This window comes from Muntiacus reevesi, chromosome 8, assembly GCF_963930625.1.
Source record: "Muntiacus reevesi chromosome 8, mMunRee1.1, whole genome shotgun sequence".
Lineage (NCBI taxonomy): Eukaryota > Metazoa > Chordata > Mammalia > Artiodactyla > Cervidae > Muntiacus > Muntiacus reevesi.
The window spans coordinates 45,118,786-45,135,508 of record NC_089256.1 but is presented as its reverse complement, the minus strand read 5'-3'; the positions used below and the strand labels follow the sequence as shown (position 1 = coordinate 45,135,508).

Sequence of the window (16,723 nt, the reverse complement as noted above, 5' to 3'; positions counted from 1 at the left end):
TACCAACCTAAAGGCACTCTGCTTTCCATTTCCCTTTGCCCCCCCCATCCACTTGTCACCCTTACTACAGTTGTTCCTTGAGTAACATGCATGCACGGGGCTGAGATTCACAGGTCCATTTATATGCGGAATTTTCCCCCACTAAATAGAGTACCTGTATTTTCATCTTACAGATCTTTAAAATTAATGAAGTGTGAGGAGAAGTATGTGTTCCATTAGAGGTCACACACATGGAATCAAAACACTAGAGTTTGAGTCTGATTCTACCCAACGGCTTCAGCTTCTGGACCTCCGGTGAGTCGTGTATCGACTCCCTGGTTTCTGAGGCAGAGACAGCAATAAGTGGATTTTCCACAGCGCGAGATCGACGCTCCTAATCCCTGCGTGGTTCAAGGGTCAACTGTACCTTCTTTTCCACCTCTGAATCGTCCACCAGTCAGCTCTGACTCCATCCATAGTCACCTCCAGACCCACCCCACATAGCGTCCCTTTCTACCTGCTGTTGTGCTTAGTCGCTCAGTCATGTCCAACTCTTTGCGACCCCATGGACTGTAGTCCGCCAGGCTCTCTGTCCATGGGGATTCTCCAGGCAAGAATACTGGAGTGGGTTGCCATTTCCTCCTCCAGGGATCTTCCCAACCTAGGGATGGAACCCAGGTCTCCCGCTTTGCAGGCCTATTCCTTACCGTCTCTCAGTCACCAGGGAAGCCCTGCTGGTCTCCCTTAAATCACTCCACTTAGAATTACCCACACCTGCTGCTTCCATCCGCGTGCTTCTACCGGCCCCCTAGCAATTTCCGGATAAGGCAGCGGGTTGCACAGCGCACCGCATTCTCTCACAGAATAAGAGGATCAGTTCGAACACGACTTGGAGAGGGTTGTGCTTCTGCACCCTCAAAACCAGAACTCCTCCCTTTCCCCTCGGGCGTCCTCACTCACAGAGCACAGTGTGGAAGGCGCTCGCGACGCTGTGACTCAAAACTACCCCCTAACTTGAGAACTCGCTCGCGGCTGTCAATATGCGAAGATCCAGCTGCTCCATTCATCCTTCTCCTGCGGCTGACTTTACCTGGTCCGTTAGCGCCCACCACCAGTTGCCAGCTCAGCCTGAACCAGCTGCGCTTGCTGCTGCCAGTGCAGCCACTACGGACTCCGCCCCGCGCCAGCTGAACGCCGTCCCACTGGGAGCTGATTGGCTTCCTGGAGAAGGGCGCCCCGCCCCTTGGCCCCGAGGCTCCTGGTCCCTGCGCCAACTTCACGCGTTGTGACGCAGGCAGCCCCCGGGAGGCCGCGCTTCTGAGGTAACGTGCTGGGAGACGAGTTCTTTAGTGGAGCGACACAAGGCTGGAATGAGGTAGCCGACTTCAAGTGGCGTCTGGGAAGGAGGCGGCCCCGGGATACCCAGAGGGCAGGACCACAGGCTTCTAGACCAAGTAGCCCGGTTTTTAGGAGCTCTTTGAAGGAGAACCGGCCTTTTTGAGGAGATGTGGTGTGGAAACTGAGGAAGGGGAGGGCCGGCGCGTGGGCGTGAGGCCTGATGTCAGAAGCTTGGTAGCGCCAAAGCCGAGTCTAGAATCCGGAGTAAAGGAGCCCTTGGCCCCAGAGCGCAGTTTATGGATCTGACTGGAGGCGACGCTGTTACCTCAGCGGTTGTTATTTGGATGGGGGGAGGGATTGAAGTGGGGAAGGGGGTGTTAAGAAAGGTGAGTAAAAAAGGTTCAGAGTTAAGATCTGAAGATGCTTAGGATCAGTTGCAGCTAGATTACGTTGGGTTGCCTGCCTGCCTTCTTCATTTCTTTCCTTCACAGGGATCCTTGGCGGCATTAAGGACACGGCCTCATAGGAAAGATTCTCAGAAGATCAAGGCCAGAGCGTGTGCTCTGGCAGCAGGATAGTAGCTTTAATTATTGAAAAATAATTGTCTTTTTTCCCCCCTGTCAAAAGTTAATGACTTTAAGGGTAAAGGAGAGAGATATGCTATAGTAGAGGAGAAACACAAGAGAAAGTTTACATATGGTTGCCTTGACAGTGGGGGCTTTTAAAGGTGATTGTGTAATCAGAAAACTTCCTTCCTTAACTGCTATCTTCGCCAAATTTTTCATTTATTGTTCCAGGCAGGTAGTTGAATGTGGCTCCCTCAGCCCATCTGCTTCTCTAAATTCTGCTCTTTTAAAGTATACTTAGATTGTTTCCTGTGGTGTTAAGCACACAGGTTCTGGAGCCAGAATCTTTGAAACTTTACCCTCATACTCTACAGTGTGATTTGTGCAAACCAAAGTTAGTATGCTCATCATTAAAATTGGGGGGAAAAATAATAGTACTTATACTTTACAGTTGTTGAGAGGATTAAATGAGTTAGTGAAGAAGTGAAAGTTGCTCAGTCCTGTCTGACTCTTTGCGATCCAAAGGACTCTTTTCGCGCCCACCAGGCTCCTCTGTCCATGGAGTTATCCAGGCAAGAATACTGGAGTGGGTAGCCATTCCCTTCTCCAGGGGATCTTCCTGACCCAGGGATCAAACCTGTGTCTCCTGCATTGCAGGCAGATTCTTTACCCGCTGAGCCACCAGAGAAGCCCAGATGAGTTAGTACAAAAAAGCATTTAAAATAGTTTGTGCCATAAGTAGAAGCTCTGAATGGTTATTATTTTTGAGACTTTAGTGTCATGCAACATTAAAAGCCATCTTTGGTGGCTGCTTTCTCTTATAAATCTTGAATTATTTTACGAGGTGTAGGAATTATGATTTTGTTTACAGGTAAGAAAAATTGTTCATGGAGCCTAGTCCTCTGACTCTCTGGTCATTATTCTTATCTATGTGGCATTTAACACATATATGCATATTTTATTTTACCTATGTGTATATATGGGTGTGTGTGGACACTTTTATTTCCTAACCAGAATGTGAGCAGGGAATCTGTACTATATAAAATCCTAGACTCTTATATCTAATATAGAGCCCTAGGCATGTTTGGTGATGATGATGATGTTTCAGTGATGTTTTATTATGGTAGCCAGAGGACAGGAACAGTGTTTTAAGCCAACTTTACTTTAAAAAGGCTTTCAACCTTTTAAAATCTGAGGTTTCCATTTTATAACAAGGAGAAAAGTAGAACATCAAGAAATTGAGGTTTTGGAATACCCAGTTCATGCATTTAATCATTCTTTCAACCTGTATAAATAATAAGTACATACCACATTCCAAGCACTAGTCTAACCTCTGGGAATATAGCAGTGAACCAAAGAGATAAGAAGGCAGCCACCAGGAATGGTATGAGTTTTGCCCTTGTGAAGCTTACCTTCTAATGTGAGTTTTCTCTAAACATATATTTAAATGAACTATATTGTTTTAGCCCGGGAAGAAACAAATAGATTAATGAACTAAATAAAATTCAAAATACATTGAAGTGATGTCTCAGGTTGCTTCTCTTGTATCCAGTCATGATAAATTACCTAGGGAATTTATGACAGCTAGGGCTTCCCTGGTACCTCAGACGGTAAAGCGTCTGCCTACAATGTGGGTTCAATCCCTGGGTTGGGAAGATCCCCTAGAGAAGGAGATGGCAACCCACTCCAGTATTCATGCCCAGAAAATCCCATGGACCGAGGAGCCTGGGGGCTACAGTCCATGGAGTTGCAAAGAGTCGGACACGACTGAGCGACTTCAGCTCTTCAACTCTATGTGCACAAGCTAGTAAAGTAATGCTCAAAATTCTCCAAGCCAGGCTTCAGCAATATGTGAACCATGAACTTCCAGATGTTCAAGCTGGTTTTAGAAAAGGCAGAGGAACCAGAGATCAAATTGCCAACATCCGCTGGATAATCAAAAAAGCAAGAGAGTTCCAGAAAAACATCTATTTCTGCTTTATTGACTACACCAAAGTCTTCAACTGTGTGGATCACAATAAACTGTGGAAAATTCTGAAAGAGATGGGAATACCAGACCACCTGACCTGCCTCTTGAGAAACCTGTATGCAGGTCAGGAAGCAACAGTTAGAACTGGACATGGAACAACAGACTGGTTCCAGATAGGAAAAGGAGTACGTCAAGGCTGTATATTGTCACCCTGCTTATTTAACTTATATGCAGAGTATATCATGAGAAACGCTGGGCTGGAAGAAGCACAAGCTGGAATCAAGATTGCCGGGAGAAATATCAATAACCTCAGATAGGCAGATGACACCACCCTTATGGCAGAGAGTGAAGAGGAACTAAAAAGCCTCTTGATGAAAGTGAAAGAGGAGAGTGAAAAAGTTGGCTTAAAGCTTAACATTCAGAAAACGAAGATCATGGCATCTGGTCCCATCACTTCATGGGAAATAGATGGGGAGACAGTGGAAATAGTGTCAGACTTTTATTTTTTGGGCTCCATAATCACTGCAGATGGTGACAGCCATGAAATTAAAAGATGCTTACTCCTTGGAAGGAAAGTTATGACCAACCTAGACAACGTATTAAAAAGCAGAGACATTTCTTTGCCAACAAAGGTCCGTCTGGTCAGGGCTATGGTTTCTCCAGTGGTCATGTATAGATGTGAGAGTTGGACTGTGAAGAAAGCTGAGCGCTGAAAAATTGGTGCTTTTGAACTATGGTGTTGGAGAAGACTCTTGAGAGTCCCTTGGACTGCAAGGAGATCCAACCAAGTCCATCCTAAAGGAGATCAGTCCTGGGTGTTCATTGGAAGGACTGATGCTGAAGCTGAAACTCCAGTATTTTGGCCACCTCATGCGAAGAGTTGACTCATTGCAAAAGACCCTGATTCTGTGACGGATTGGAGGCAGTAGAGGAAGGGGACGACAGAGGATGAGATGGTTGCGTGGCATCACCGACTCGATGGACATGGATTTGAGTAAACTCCAGGAGTTGGTGATGGACAGGGAGGCCTGGCGTGCTGTGATTCGTGGGGTTGCAAAGAGTCGGACATGACTGAGCAACTGAACTGAACTGAACTGAATGTGCATTTGTTCTTTTTTCACCAATCTGTAACCATATCTCACTCTATAGCTTCCTATCATATACCATTTAGAAAAATAACTTACATATGTATTGAAGATAAGCTGTAAGTAAATGAAGATACAAGTAAAATAAAATCATAAAAATTATAAAAATTTAGATTATATTTTAGCTCTTAGGGTAGGGAAGACCTTTCTAAGCATGACATCAAAGGCAGAAGTCATAGAGGGAAAGATTATTATGCTTGACTACATAAAAGTCACAAAAGTATGGTAAAACTATACAGAAGATATTATGGCCTAAACTGAAAACTTGTTGAAATGTATATATATGTACACACATACATGCATCCATGCATACATACATGTTGTTCAGTCGCCAAGTCATGTCCAACTCTTTGCAACCCCATGGACTGCAGCACGTCAGGCCTCCCTATTCCTCATCATCTCCCGGAGTTTGCCCAAGTTCATGTCCATTGAATCAGTGATGCCATCTAATCATCTCATCCTCTGTCTCCCTCTTCTCCTTCTGCCTTCAATCTTTCCCACCGTCAAGGTCTTTTCCATTGAGTCGGCTGTTTGCATCAGGTGGCCAGAGTATTGGAGTTTCAACTTCAGTTTCAGCATCAGTCCTTCCAGTGAGTATTCAGGGTTGATTTCCTTTAGTATTGACTGGTTTGATCTTCTTTTTGTCTAAGGGACTCTCAAGAATCATGTGTATATATATGTACACACACGCACACACACACACACACATACATATTTTATATGTAAGAATAGAAAAACACCTATGCCAGAATTTTGTAGTGACTTAAAGGTAAATTTTCTTCACCAGTCTCAGAGGCCATGAATTTATGGGTGACATTATCTAATGGGCTTTTAAAAGAAAGTAATAAGTATAGGAGTGGAGCACTATCCTTTGAGGTTGGAGCAATGAAGATTACATGCCCTTTCTTTCAGTGAAACTGGCCAAGGTAGTTTTTTGGACTAAAGGGATTCTTTTGATCTAATGTGACACATTTCTTTTTTGATTATAATTATGTTTGTTTGGTCATGTCTATTTAAGCGCCTGCCTAATCATATGCTAGAATAATAGGAAGAAAATACTTTCATTATTATGAAAAGTAACTGTAGCAATCAACTTTTTGCTCTTGTCATTACTTTTATGCCACAGTATATTCAGAACATGGATAAAATTAATGGCTTTTATAAAAAATTACATAGTAAAAGAATTATGAATGTAATCCATTTCTTATTTCCTATTGTGACACACACTCTTATCTAGAATAATTTTTCACCCTACTTTCCAGAAGTAAAGAAGCAGAGAAATTGTCATTTATTTATCAGATAAATACTAATTGAACATTTACTGTGTTTCAGCACTATTTTAAACACTGAGTGTATGGTGGAGAGCTAAATAACATGGTCTCTCCCCTCATGCAGTCATAGAGTAGAAGCTGCAAATTTTTCTTTATAAACATATTCCAACTAATAAATGAAAAGGGTATGATAGAATAATGCTATTTTGCAACCTTTAGTAGATTATCTATCAGTGTAAACATATCAAAAGGAGAGACAGCTAGATATTAAGTACCTTATCATAATGGCTCATCATAACCTCACATATTACATGTATATGCCAAAAATTCAAGCAAGAATCATTTTGACCCTGGATCACCAGCTACCAATTTGTAGAAACTCAGAAGAACTTTAAACTCCACCCCATGAATGAAGTTAGCAAAGCTAGACTATGGGAAGTTCATAGGACAATTGACATAGTTTCATCAACCAATAAATTGTGAAGGGGAAAAAAGGTAAAGTAGAAACCCATAGATGAAAAGAAATTTAAAAGGTAACCAATTATAATTTGTGGCTTTTATTTGGATCTTGATTCAAATAAAGTTTTAAAAGTTAAAAAAAACTGGAAATGGGAGCACTGACTGGATGTTTGATAAAATCAGGGAATCATGATTATTTAGATTAGATAATGGCTACATTTTATTTTTTAAAAATCTATATATAATATTTTGGGAATATACTTTGAAATATTAAAATCTTAAAAAATCAAAAGCTATTCTGGTCTTTAGTAACTGTAGAATTAAATGATGCACTTTTCTTGGGATAGTGTCATGGACACAGAGTTCTTAGTGTTCATTTTAAGATCCGATACATCAAGACAGGAACTAGTCAGGTGTTCATACTTCTTTTCATTATCTCAAGCATATTTCACAATTCTTGACACATAAAGATTTACATTTCAGATGAGACATTAAGACAGTTTGACAGCACAAGAGTAATTTCTTACCTTGACTAGCAGGTAAATACTGCTGAGAAATTGTAGGTAAGGTAGAGCTTAGTCAGGTTTTGTATTCATGAAGACCTCATCTGAACCTCAGTTAGTAAATACAACTGTTCTTTAGACTGTCAGGTCCTAAATATACTATACTCTCTAGATTCCTTTATCAGAATAAAAAGTGAATTACAACATAGTGTCTGAATAAAGAAAGCACTTTTAGGACCTTTTATTGATCTTGTTTAGTTTCCTTTTAAATTAAAAGTGATGCCCTTCCTAAGGAGAGGCTCAAATTTTGGTTTATATATTTCAACACTTAGAGATGAGATATGTTATTCTATCTGTATTTAAGTATTATTTTATCAAAGTTTATAATCTTCTCTACAATCATCATTCTCATAATTAGTGAGCTTCTCCATTCCCAAGTTCTTTGTTTTTATTCATCATTTCTTATCTGGATTTCATCATCACACAGCTTTTGCAAGAGGTTCTCTCTCAAACAGGCAGTCTTAAGTTTATGAAAGCTATCAGTTGTCTTAAAATTTCAACCATATTTTGGTATAATTTTTTCTTTAGAATATGTTAGCAATTGCTGCATTATCTTCTGGTATTGAGTGTTGCTGTGGAAAAGCATGACAATTTGGGATTTTTTTTTTTTTCTTGTTCTCATTAAGATCACTGGTTCTTAATGTATGGTCCCTGAACCAGCAGCATTAACATCACATGGGAATATGTTAAAATACAAACTTTCAGGCCCTGTTTTATAGTAACTGAATTGGGAACTTGGTGTATAAAACCAAGTAATCTGTTATAACACATCATCCAAGTTTAGGAACTAATTAAATTATTTCCTTTTTTTTGCCTGAATACTTGAAAATTTCTTACCTTGAAGTTCAATAGGCTAATCCCAGATATCTTAGAATTGAAAGGTATCAAAATTTCCTGGATTCATCTTTCAGTGTGTACTCTGGCTGGTCACAAATATCTAGTAAACAAATTAGTTACTTGGCTTTTATGACTGGATGGTCATATATCTCAAGATAGTTTTAATTTATGCCTGTAATCCCAATATGTTTATTACTAGTGTCCACTTTTACTCTCAAGACTGTCCTAGTTTGAATGATGGATGATCATTTGTGATCAGTGAGACCAATAGTTTGCAAAATACCTATGGCTGATAAAGATGCTGTATGAATTCTGTGAAAGCCCTGATAGGAGATTCAGAGTAGAGGCTCATAGGGGTTTTGAGCAAAATCGTGCCTATTTTGAAAAGTAATTATCCTCATTTTGAGAGAGAACTCTTGACTTGCTAGAGGGCTGTGGTAGAGACTTAATCCTCATTTGACTGTAGAACACCAGCTGCCCCACATGAATTGAGTGTCTGATCTACCAAGCCATAGAGTCAGGCATGCCCAATAACACTCCTGAATCATGTGGTATATTTGAGACTGGACTTGAGCAAGTGTAAATTGGATGAGCAGGTAGCTTTCACTCCTGGTGTGCTACTCCCATTGCATTGCCATCCTACCCTCACTCTATGCTTAAGCCACGTGGAGTGTTCTCCAAGGCCAGTTAATTGAAGAATAAAAAAATCTGAGCCTGATTTATACACAGGTTTGCATGAAAGCTGGAGATGATTTCTGCAATGCAGCAGGCCCACCAAAGAGCAGCCCTTCAGTAAAAGAATAGGAAAGTCCATCCAATGGACAGAATTTTAAGTAGGACATCTCATTGCTCGTTTTGCCTGCAGGAGAGCTGGCCTATGGAGCAGCTCTTATACTAAAGCATGGACAGGGGCAAATGACTTGGCAGGATAGTCAGGGACATGAACAAGATACTGATGACTGGTAACAGTTTGATCTGGCGAAGGAGGTATGTGAAGGGATTTCTCAGAATGAACTCAGATTGTGAGATAGGTCCTATGTAAATGCTCACCAAAGAGCCTTTACTTCAGAGAAACTTGTTTACCCAGATAAACAAAGATGACCCTCCTTATTTCAGATCTAGGGAACCTGTGATCAGTTATTCAGCACCAAGAATTCCTATGGATCAAACTGTTATGATTACACATACCAGCCCTTCTGCCTATTAAAATAACCAGGGCAAATTTTTTTTCTGGTAATTTGATGCTCTGTATCATCTATGCCACTACATGCTGTCATCATCCGTATTTAAATCATAGAATCTATTTCAATATCAGTATTTTCCACCTTCATCTTTGATCTACAGAAGACAGCCACTGTGGTTAAGTTACAAATACGTTGGCATTATCTTCATTAATGTATTTCTCAATGTTCTTATGACAACCAGGTCCTCGGGGTAGGGATAACTGAGAGGGTAATACATAACAAATCCACTCTGGCATTCTCATCTCCTTAAATCTTTCTATTCCTTCCTCTCTTGTGGATTCCTGGCATCTCAGCTCAGCCTAGGTGAGAAGTAAATGTAATTTTCAATCTGCAAAATGATAAAATAATTAGAACTCTACCAACTGCTTTTGATAGTACATTGAATGCAGAATCTCTGGTAGGTTCACCTATATAATAATTTTTTGGCTTCCCTGATAGCTCAGTTGGTAAAGAATCTGCCTGCAATGGAGGAGACCCCAGTTCGATTCCTGGGTTGGGAAGATCTCCTGGAGAAGGGTTACTACCCACTCCAGTATATATTTTTAGCCTAATTGAAATTCTTTCCCTCTATTTCTAGTGTAATGCCCTCATAATTCAGTTCCATGTATATTCCACCAGGGTTTTGCTGATAAGCAATAGTAGAATTTGATAACTCTTCTGACATGCAAGGCTCTTGCTCCCAAAATTGACTGGGTAGTTGGCACCACAAGCATTTTAGGATCTGCCTCTCACTGAAGATGTGGAGGCAATAAAGGAGAGTTTGTCAGGGAATGAGCTGGCCTCATTTTCCTGGTAATCACCTCAAGTGGGGTCATTTCAGGATCTTCAAGCAAGGCTGGCACCATCAGTCAAGGGTAAAGGGACTAGACTTCTGGCACCAGAGCTCATTGGTATCTGCAGTTAACAGATCCCGGAGTCATCTGAATTCTCCTAGAATGACCATTCCAATTCCTGTGTTCCTGCTATCCTGTTCGCTTTTCATTCTCACTTTCCCCTGGATGTCTGTCCTCTTTTCTGTTCTTGTCTCTGTTGCCCTTTTTGTTTCACTTCTAAGCTGTGTGTCCTCATGTTTGAACTTTTCTCTCTATATTTGTTCATCTCTCCTCTCATCTGACCACATTCTTTTACAGGATTCTAATCTTGCCCCTGTGTAATTTTTGCTCACACAAAATTTGCCATACTGCCACCACCACTGACCCCTTAAAGCCTACACATCATTCAGTCTGAGTGTCCTACACCATCTGACTCCCTGAACCTTTGTCTCCATTCTAAATTCTTGAGAGGTTTTGATGAGCCCTGCTTGGGCAATGTTCACCCTTGGTCCAAAATCCAAGGATAGTAGAGTCACTTATTACCCAGGGCTTTCCCTCTTCTGGGTTGTTGTTGGTCAGGTTCTCTAAGAGAGAGGTTTGGGCAGGGAGAATCTTGTGGAGAATATAAAGGAAATAAAAGATGGTCCTAGTCTTTAGGGAACTTAATATCAAAGACTCAGAGCCTGCTGGGCCTCATTTATAGAATTCTGACCCCTTTTGAGTTTCTGTAATTGAATACTGTAGAAAATATAGATGAAGTTAGCCCAATGCAGGTTTACACCAATAAGGTTCTGACTTACTGAAGACCTGAACTTTCTTACAGATTAAAACTTAACATAGTGGATTGTAGTATTTATGGAGTACTTTGTGTATCCTTAATGCTTTGCACACATTTTGTTTTAGTCTCTTCACTGAGAAACTCTATTGACAGCTATTATGACCATTTACTTTAGTCTCTGACATATTAAGAAACCTTGCAAAATACCCACAGTAGTAAATAGAGATTCAAAGTAGAGTTTACTAATCCAGAGTCCATGTTTTTTGTAGTAATAATACAAAGCTGTCTCCCTAACCAGAGCAATAAGAAATTTTCCTTTAGTTAGAACAAAATCCATCTCGAGTCCTGGCACCTCTAAGGGGGCACTAGAGCAATGCAGAAACCTGACATGTTAAAGGCAAATGTTCTGGCTTTCTTTGGTATGGCATAACCTAGGAAGGAGTACTTATGCCACCACTTAGGTTACATGTTGCAGCACAATCTACGTACCACCATACAGGACTCCTAATTTCTCAGGGACTGCACACGACCTTATAAACCCTTCCTAGATGCCAAGCATTAATCTCATTGTTACTAAGACCTCTAGTATAGACTGTTGAAGAAAGGAAAGGTCAACAAAAGGACAATCACATTGTATTCGAGTTTTTAGAAAGTAAACTCACAGGAATCCCTAGGTTTTCTTTTGATTCCTATATATCTCAGCCAGGGTCCTGGAGAACCTACAAACTGGAACCATCAATGGTGCAGCCAAAAAAGACCTCCATAATGAGTGTTCACACAGCCAAGGAACTAGAAAAAGACCAAGATAGCAGAATAGAAAACGTTTTTTGCAATACCAACCCCACTGCAGCCAAACACCTCCATTATGGTGTCTATGGGACTGAGTAGGGAGTTAAACTTTGATCCCTGAACCAATGCTGGAATCTGATTCTCCCACTAGTGTGGTGTTTGCAAGGTCAGTGGTAGCAAGCAGTATTCTAATTCCACTACCACTAGGGTAGTGTTAGCATGACCAAGCAAGGAGCTGAGAGCTTCCACCCCTTATAAGCTAGGAAGCAAAAGGAAGTGGTTGAAGCTGATACAAGTCAGCACTTTTTTTCCTTTTTGCCCTTGTGTTGGAAAGCCCAGAGGTTTGCTGAACTGCTTCCTCTACCAGGTCGCAAATAGATGGAATGAAGTGGGCATATTGGCTGTCCACTTTCTCCATTCTTACCATCTTTCCATCCCTAGTTTAAGTAGAGCTCATCAGAGAACAGAAGTTCAACACTCACCCAGTAGCAAGAGGTGAAAGGGGTGGTGTTAGTGGCACTCTAGTCCCCCCTCTGCTGTCATGGGGCCCAGAAGGGGGCTGAACTTTAAACCTAGCAGCAATGAGATAGTACTCACTGGTATCATAGGAGCCAGGGTTGTCATAGGACCATTGGGGAGCCGAAAATCCACCCCCTACCTGACCTGAGCAGTACACCTAAAAAAGGTGAATTCTTGTCAAAAAAGAAATAGGTTAAGTAGCATGCAGAGTCTAACAACAAAAATGTACAAGATATAATTGAAAATAACTCACCAATCTAAGAACCAGGAAAATCACAACTTTCATGAGAAAAGACAATTAGCAGATGCCAACAATAAGGATCACAATAAACTGTGGAAAATTCTGAAAGAGATGGGAATACCAGACCACCTGACCTGCCTCTTGAGAAACCTGTATCAGATCAGGAAGCAACAGTTAGAACTGGACATGGAACAACAGACTGGCTCCAAATAGGAAAAGGAGTATGTCAAGGCTGTATATTGTCACTCTGCTTATTTGACTTATATGCAGAGTATATAATGAGAGACACTGGGCTGGAGGAAGCACAAGCTGGAATCAAGATTGCCAGGAGAAATATCAGTGACCTCAGATATGCAGATGACACCACCCTTATGGCAGAGAGTGAAGAGGAACCAAAAAGCCTCTTGATGAAAGTGAAAGAGGAGAGTGAAAAAGTTGGCTTAAAGCTCAACATTCAGAAAACTAAGATCATGGCATCCGGTCCCATCACTTCATGGCAAATAAATGGGGAAACAATGGAAACAGTGGCTGACTTTATTTTTCTGGGCTCCAAAATCACTGCAGATGGTGACTGCAGCCATGAAATTAAAAGATGCTTACTCCTTGGAAGGAAAGTTATGACCAACCTAGATAGCATATTAAAAAGCAGAGACATTACTTTGCCAACAAAAGTCTAGTCAAGGCTATGGTTTTTCCAGTAGTCATGTATGGATGTGAGAGTTGGACTATAAAGAAAGCTGAGTGCCAAAGAATTGATGCTTTTTGAACTGTGGTGTTGGAGAAGACTCTTGAGAGTCCCTTGGACTGCAAGGAGATCCAACCAGTCCATCCTAAAGGAGATCAGTCCTGGGTGTTCATTGGAATGACTGATGTTGAAGCTGAAACTCCAATACTTTGGCCACGTGATGCAGAGAGCTGACTCACTTGAAAAGACCCTGATGCTGGGAAAGATTGGGGCAGGAGAAGGGGACGACAGAGGATGAGATGGTTAGATGGCATCACCAACACAATGGACATGGGTTTGGGTGGACTACAGTAGTTTGTGATGGACAGGGAGGCCTGGCATGCTGCAGTTCATGGGGTCGCAAAGAGTCAGATCGTCTGAACTGAACTGAACAATGAGTTGATTCAGATGTTGGAATTCTCTGACAATGACTGTAAAACAGCAGTTGTAAAAATATTTTAACTAGCAATTACACACATTCTTGAAACAAAAAGTAGAAACCATCAGCAAAGAAAGTATAAAAATGAAATTATGAAACTGAAAATTACAGTAAATGACACAAAACTCACTAGATGTGCTCAACAGTAGACTAGAGATGACAGAGTAAAGAATCGGCAAACTGAAAAACAAATTAATCTTAGCTATCCTGTCAACAACAGCAAATGAACAGAGACTCAGGGGCATGTGGGACAAGAAGAAAAAAGATCTAACATTTATGCCATGAGAGCCACAGAAGCAGAGGAGAAAGAGAGTAGGGCTGAAAAATTATTGAAAGAAATAGTCAAAGGATGAAAAATTTTCAAGTTCAATGAAAGACACTAATCTACAGATTCAAAAAGATTAGGGAATCACAAAAAGGATAAACTAAAAGAAAAAATTCAAGCCATGACACATCATTAACCAAACTTCAAAAAACCAGAAAAAAGAAAAAGAAAAAAAAAAAACAAATCTTGAAAGCAGTTGCAGAGAAAATGACACATTGTCTATAATGGAAAAATGGTTCAAATGACAGCAGATCTTTTGACACGTTAAGTTGGTTATGCGAAGTGATTCTACCCAGGCTGTGCAGCTCAGACCTCATGACTGCAGTGTCTGCTCCCTGGATAGCAGTTTTTTTTTTTAACCTGAAACCAAAAATAAAGTAGTACAACATTTTCGAAGTGCTGAAAAAAAAAAAAAAAACAACCTGTTAATCTTACATCTATATATAGGGAAAATATACTTCAGGAATGAAGAGTAAATAAAGGCATTCTTAAATGAAGGAAAACTAAGAAAATTTGTCACCAGCAGACTCACCAGTAGTGAATGACTCAGAAGTTCTGTAAACAGAGAGGAAATGATGACCAAAGGAAGCTTTAAGATATAGTTGAGTTTGAGGATGACTGAGTTACCCCAGCTAAAATAAAATGGAGATCTTTGTCACCTTAAAAAGGTGTCAAAGAATTGGTGTTAATGTTTATGTCTATGGATGTGGAAGACTCCCAACATATATACTTCTATAGCCTTATCTCCCACTACTTCTATGCACACACACTGCTCCACACAAATTAGGCTATTCATCATTTTCCAAATGTTGTGTTTTCCTGCCTCTTCTCCTCTGCTTGTGTTGGAACCTTGTTACCTGGAATGCTCTCTTATCCCTCACTTCCATGTCCGAATTCAAGTCACCTTCAAAGTGAAGCCTAAAACAATATCTATTCCATGAATCCTTCCTCAATTCCTGTGGCCAGAAGTAAACTCTCCTTATGAATTTTTGTAACATTTTGTAATTTCCTTGGCATAGGTGACATTTTGTCTTCAGTAAACAGGACTGAAATACTGCACATGAAAAGTAAATTGCTAAACAAATGAAATTTATTACACTAGTTTTTATTTACATGATAGCTATTTATGTATATGGCTTCTCTTCCTTCTGCAGGCTCCTTAAGGGTAAGGACTCTTTCCCATTTAGTTCTCCCATAGCTTCTGATATTATGTCTCTCAGGTTTAAAAAAAAAAAAAAAAGGTCCATTACATTGAATTAAGCCATGGAAGCAAAAGAATTCAGGAAAACTTACATAGAAATTATCAGAACCCAAGTTTCCATGTGCTTTCTTTAGGTAAAAAAAATTCTTTTTTCATTTTAGTTTTATCTAATTGTAATGAAGAATGTATAATTAAATCACACTCTCCTGGTTTTCCTTTTACTTCATAAATCACCCATTCTCATAATCTTCTGATCCTCCTTTTCTAGATCTCTAATGTTGTGAAACTCCAGGAGTACTCCTTGAAGCCCTTCTGTATAACATTTATTATAACATTCTCTATGACATTTAGGCTATCTCCTCCCATGGCACGTATTTAAATACCATTTATATGCTGATGACTTTCAAGTTTACATACCCAACCCCAGTTGGATACCCTATTGGGATCTGAAGTTCAACATGCACAAAACTCGTAGTTACTTAATACCCCAAATCAGTTTTTACCCTAGTCTTCCCTAGTCTCAGGAAATTGCACCATCATTCATCCTCATTACTTGAACCTTCAAATCTGTCAGAATTTCTTTCTCTCTTTCAAATCATGTACGTAGACCATACTCAATTCATGTCTGTCCTTCCTTAATGATAAATTCCAAGTCAAACCCCTTCTCTCCACCTCCACTGCTACCACCTTGTCCAAATGACAATCATGTTTTACTTAGACTCTCTTTGTTTCCACTATTTCCTACTTACAGACAATTCTGTGCTTAGCAACCAGTGAACTGAGAGAATTAGATTATGTCACTCCCATGTTCTGAACTTCCAATGGTTTCACATGGGACTTAGAATAGCATCATAATGTCTTACCATGGCCACAAAGCCTCACATGATCTGGCTGTAGCTTCCTGGGATGGCATTCTCTACCTGTTCATACTTGACTGACTTACTCCAGTCCTGTCGTACTGTCCATATTGCTCTTCCTCAATACTCATGACTTTCTCAAGCCTCATGTAGTCTCTAAAACAGACAGTCAAGATAAGTGAGGTAAGCTTGCACACAGGTATAGCAGATTATTCATCTTTTTTCCCCTAACACCTAGATGAATGGAATAAGTCAAACTCAAAAATGAATTTTAAAAAACTCTAAATTTTTGAGGTTTAACCAACATGTGTTTAAAACATAAACCTATATTGTAATATAGTTGCCTAAAACATCTAATGTTACCTAATGTTACATAAAACAATTCTGTTTTATGCAGTATTGTTGGAAGAAAGGCAGGTTCTAGTTCTTCTGGTTCAACCTCTTCTGGAATGTTGTACATATTTGGCTTCAGATAACACATATTAAGAGGGATTCTTATCTACCATTGAATTTCAAGCAAAGGATATTTTTCAGAATTGGAAAAACAGTTGTGAAACTGTGAAACTAGGCTCTGTGAAGAGCCATGAAATAAACTAAAAGTCTTCAGTTTGATGAATACTTAATGACTGTGGAGATGACATGAAAATTTTCCCCAAGTAGCAAAAAG

At 40.2% G+C, this 16,723-nt stretch overlaps 1 protein-coding gene across 1 annotated transcript in view; it reads left to right on the top strand.

Annotated features, from left to right (window-relative positions):
- Nucleotides 1-1,278: 1,278 nt before the first annotated feature.
- IQCB1 (IQ motif containing B1) overlaps nt 1,279-16,723 on the top strand; it is a 150,244-nt gene continuing 134,799 nt past the window's right edge. Inside the window, exon 1 of the mRNA XM_065942663.1 lies at nt 1,279-1,301. The gene's annotated coding sequence lies outside the window, so the exon portion shown is untranslated. The remainder of the gene's footprint in view (nt 1,302-16,723) is intronic.